A 5,400-nucleotide genomic window follows, 5' to 3' on the forward strand; every position below is an offset into this window, starting at 1 on the left:
TTTTTTTTTTTTTTCTTTCAATGACATTTTCACTCTTCATGCATGATGTTCTTGATGTCATCCCACATCTTGTCTGGTCTTTGGTCATTAATGTTCAATGTGTCACATCTACTACTTAGATGATCTCTAATTTTCTTCAACATCAGCCTGAACTTGCATAAGAGCATTTATGGCCTATTCTATAGTTGACCCCTGGCCTTGTTTTGGCTGGTGATATTGAGCTTCTTCATGTTTCTTCCCACTGATGTAATCAATTTTATTCCTGTTTAAGCTACCTGGCAAGGTTTATGTGTGTAATGTTATATTGTTGAAAAAGGTATTTGTAAGAAAGAAGTCATTTTTCCCCCAAAATTATCTTATGCCATCTCCAGTGCCATTTCTATCACTAAGGTTATATTTTCGTGCTACTGATCCTTCCTCCTTGTTTCCAACTTTCGCATTCCAATCACAAGTAATCATGAATGCATCTTGATTGCCTGCTTGATCAATTTCAGACTGAAGAAGCTGGCAGAATTCTTCAATATTTTCATCATTGACTTTGTTGGTTGGCACTGTCAATTTGAATAATGGTAATATTAACTTGTCTTCCTTGTGAACATATAGATATTATCCTATCACATAAAGTAGCAATGCTTTTTAAGATAAATCTTGAAATGTCCTTTTTGATGATGAATATCCTATTGAATTTGTCTTTCTTGGCTTAGTAAACCATATGATAGTCTGATTCAAAATGGCCAATATCTGTCCATTTCAGTTCATCAATGCCCAGGATAAGCTGTGACTCTGTAGGATAAGCACTGGACTGTGAACTGTAAGGTCAGCAGTTTGAGCTCATAAGCTGTTCCATGGGAGAAAGATTCTGCTTCCATAAATATTTACAAGTTTGTAAATCCTATATAGGAGCACTATGAATTGTAACTCACTCGATGGCACTTAACTACAACAACAACAACATAGTTTATGCACTCCATATTCTATTTATTAATGGATGTTTGCAACTGTAAGTCTAATTTTGAGTAGTGGACCATCAGCAAATGAAAGTGCTAAAATCTTTGCTCCACACACATCACTAAGGTTGACTGTACTTTGAGAAGGCAAATTTTGCCTAGTAATATTTTAACTTTCTTCCAGCCTGAGGGGCTCATCTTTAGACACTATATCTGATAATGTTCCCCTCTTGATAATGTTTTCATCTTCTTCACCAGTACCATAATTCAGAGGCATCGATTCTTTTCTTGTTTTCCTTATCCATTGCCCAGCTTTCACATGCATATGAGGTGATTGAAAATACCATGGCTTGAATCAGGTGCACCTTAGTCTTCAAAGTGAGAGTTTTGCTCTTTAACACTTTAAGAGATCTTGTGCAGCAGATTTACCTAATGCAAAACATATTTGATTTCTTGACTGCCGCTTCCATTAGCATTGAATGTGGATCCAAGTAAAATTAAATCCTTCACAGCTTCAATCTCTTCTCCATTTATTGGTGCAGTTGTGAGGATTTTTGTTTTGTTTACATTGACTTGTAATCCATACTGAAGGTTTTAGTTTTTGATTTTCATCAACAAGTGCTTCAAGTTCTGCTCATTTTCAACAGTAAGGTTGTATCATCTGCATATCACAAGTTGTTAATGAAACTTCATTCAATTCCGATGCTATGTTCTTTTCATATAGTCCAGTTTCTCAGGTTATTTGCTCAGCATAATGATTGAATAAACTCGGTGAAAGGGTCAAACTCTGGTGCACATCTTTTCTGATTTTAAACCACCCAGTATTCCCTTGTTCTATTCAAGTGACTGCCTTTATATATAGGTTCCTCCTGAGAACAATGAAGTGTTCTGGAATTCCCATTCTTCACAATGTTTGCCATAGCTTTTTATGATCCAGAGTCTAATGCCTTTGCATAGCCAATAAAACACAAATGAATATCTTCTTATTTTGAGTTGTGTCCCATCAGCAAATGAAGATCCGGAAAGCTTTGTTCCATCCATGTCATTATGGTCAACTCTACCTTGAGGAGGCAGGTCTTCTCGAGTCATATTTTTTGTGATTTACAATCTGAGGGACTCATCTTGTATATCACACATTTTGCTGCTTTTCATAGGTTTTCAGTAATTAATAAGAAATAGACTGTCCATTCCTTCTTCCTAGTCTGTTCTTAGTCTAAAAGTTCTTGTAAAATCTTTCTAGCATATTGGCCCTGCTGGTATTTAAAATACTGGTGGCATAGCTTTGAGTTTCACAGCAACACACAAGTCAGCATTGTACAACTAACTGGCAGATGAGTGGGGAGTGGGGACATAACTACTAAGTCCTATAAAGATGTGAAAGGATCCCTGGTAGCATAGTGGGTTACGAGTTGGACTACTAACCGCAAGGTAAGCAGTATGAATCTACCAGCTGCTCTGAAGGAGAAAGATGGGACTTTCTGCTCCCATAAAGATTTACAACCTCAGAAACTCTATACAGGGTCCCTATGAGTTGGAATCAACTCCACGGCCACAACCACCACCATCACCATAAAGAATGAAGAACTTGTGCCTCAAGTTGCTTTGTGAGTGTTTCACAGCCCTGAAGTGTCATCCCTGTGGACATTTTCCTGACTGAAGAAAGGCTCTTAGCCCAGGATCTTGACCACTTGTAAGGGAACTCCCATAAAGTGACTGGTTGACCCAGGTTTACACAACCATAATCCCCTTGTGACATCTCAGGATAACTCTGAAGGTCCATTCCAACTTCTGAGTCACCAAGGGCTTGGGTAAGGTCTTTGGGAGATTGCATTGCAATCAGTCTCTTTTCCCTTTCTATAATCATGCTTCTTTTCTTTACATTTTGTAATGGTTGATTCCAAGAGCACTCCTTAGTAAATCTTTCCACTGTAAGGACTGATTAATAGTCTGCTGCCCAGGGAACCCAAGATGAGACAGTGCTGGACTGTAATTTGGACATGGACCACACAGATTTGCATTTTATGCTCTTAACAAATGCATTATACTATCTCTCAAGAGTGCTGCAATTGCTAAATTTGTAAGGGACCTTAATGGTTAAGTAGAACAACCTCATGTTACTGTACGAAAATCAAAATACTATTGGAAAATACAGTCACTCGCCCCAAGTAGAATCTCTGTGCTTGTTAATTGAGACTGGATTTCTGTATATGAATATTGTTGTTGTTAAGTGCTATCCAGTCAGTTCCAACTCATAGCTGCCCTGTATAGGGTTTCCGAGGTTTTAAATCATTGTGGGAGCAGAAAGCCTCATTTTAGTCCCACAAAGTGGCTGGCGGGCTCAAACCACAGGCCTTTTGGTTCGCAGCCCAGTGCTTGTTATATGAAACCATGGTGCTTCCCATGTATATGAACATAGATAGGGAAAATAGAAGGATCTTCCCATCCTCACATCTGTTTTAATATTTGTTGTTGTTGTGAAGTGCCATTGAGTCCATTCTGACTCCTAGTGACTGTCTAATTTTCCAAGGCTATAAATGATTGCAGGAGCAGAAAGCCTCATCTTTGTCTTATGAAGCAGCTGGTAGGCTCAAACCGCAGACCCTGTGGTTCAAAGTCCAGTGCTTATCCTACAGAGCCACCATGCTCTCCATTTTAATAGTATGAATAGATATTTGTTGCTGATCATGCTCAGTAGAACTGAGATCCTCTTTGGCACAAGGAACTTCTCTGAGTGCAAACCCAATCCTTGGAGTTGAGAGCTTCTTGAGTTATACCATAAGGGGCAGACATTAGAAAGCCAGAAACCACCACTGCTTTTCCCATTAGGAATAGCTAAGAACTTTTGGTGAAAATTCCAGGATATCATCTGTGTGCTGCCTTCACGAGTCTTCTTATAGAATTACGTCTTTTGGGCCTAGAAGGAACATACTGGGACATGCAACCCCACTTTTACAGATGAAGACACTGAATTATGGAGTAGTGGCCTTGCTCGTTTAGTCAGGGACAGAAATGGCTCTGGGACCATGTGCCTGGACTACCAGTCAAAGGCTCAGCTCTGCTCTTTCATTTTGAAATTTCAGGAAACATTTTCAATTTTATGGATGCACCAGAGACAATTGGTGCACAGAGACTCTTCCATGTGGGTTTCTACATTCTGCAGCTTCCTTTGCTTTTAGGTGAGAATCATGCCACCTTTATGCCACTGGACTGTGAGTGGAAGTGGAGTATTCCTCTTCTAGGTCAGCGAGTTCAGCTGGATGTTTCTTCTCCATCTTTCACTGGTCCTGCAGAAGAGACCTTGGAGAGTAGGTGTAGCTACAAAGTAAAGTTTCCCTAGTCATAGGACTTTTTATGTGAACATGAAGTAAGTCATTGCTCTGTTAAGTCACTGAGATTTTGGGAGTTTGACTTTTGAGGCAATTACCATTCACTAAGATAAAGAACGGCTTTTATCTTACAAAGATAAAAGAAGACAGAGGTGAGAAAAGACCGAGGACTCTACTACCACCAAGAAAAAAAAACAAAATCAGGAATGGCATGCATCCTTTGGATGTGGAGTCCCTACACCATGAAGCTCCTAGATCTAGGGAGAAATGGATGCCCAGACACATGGAAGTTCCAGGCTGGGCCTGCAGGTGCTGAAAGACCTTTCTCCAGCGTAAGTGCCCGGCGTTTGGACTTTCAGCCTCTTAAACTGTGAGAAAATTGATTTCTGTTTGTTAAAACCACCAATCAATTCTTCTGTTACAGCTGTGCTAGATAATAAGACGGTAAGTAAGTGACAGAGCTGGGATGTGGAAGTAGATCTCTATTTGTGTTGAGGTTTTTCCTAACAAAGTACAGGGCCATAAGCAGGGAAACTTTGGTGAACCTGTAGGAAATGATCACCTTCCACATCTTCGAAGCAGACAGGTCTAACCACTACACTACCAGGCCTGGCTCCTTCAAGATGGCGGATCGAGTAGACGTGTAGTGAGGAGCTCGGTCAGCAACAACACAGAACACGGGGCCAACAGGGCTCACGAGATAATGTTGGAACTCTGAAACAAATATAAAGGTATGTTTGGAGGATCAGAGGGTTTACAGCTGGGGAATTTGAAGCGAATCCAGAAATCCATTGTTTTCTGGATCAAGACACTCAGCTGTTCCAGGAGCTGCCATCTTGGGAGAGAACATCTTGATTGTATCAGGATTGATAGTATCAGGAGAGAACATCTTGATTGTATCTTGATTGTATCAGGATTGACATTGAAATTTAAAGTGACAGTATAAACATAAAACCAAACGGCCACCAGTCATCTGTCTGTCGTGCTGTGGTGGCTTGAGTTGCTGTGATTCTGAGGGCTATACCACTGGTATTTTAAATAACTGGCAGGGTCACCCATGGTGGACAGGTTTCAGATGAGCTCCCAGACAAAGACAGACTAGGAAGAAAGAGTGACAAACTACTTCT

This window comes from Chrysochloris asiatica, unplaced genomic scaffold (assembly GCF_000296735.1).
Source record: "Chrysochloris asiatica unplaced genomic scaffold, ChrAsi1.0 scaffold00082, whole genome shotgun sequence".
Classification (NCBI taxonomy): Eukaryota; Metazoa; Chordata; class Mammalia; order Afrosoricida; family Chrysochloridae; genus Chrysochloris; species Chrysochloris asiatica.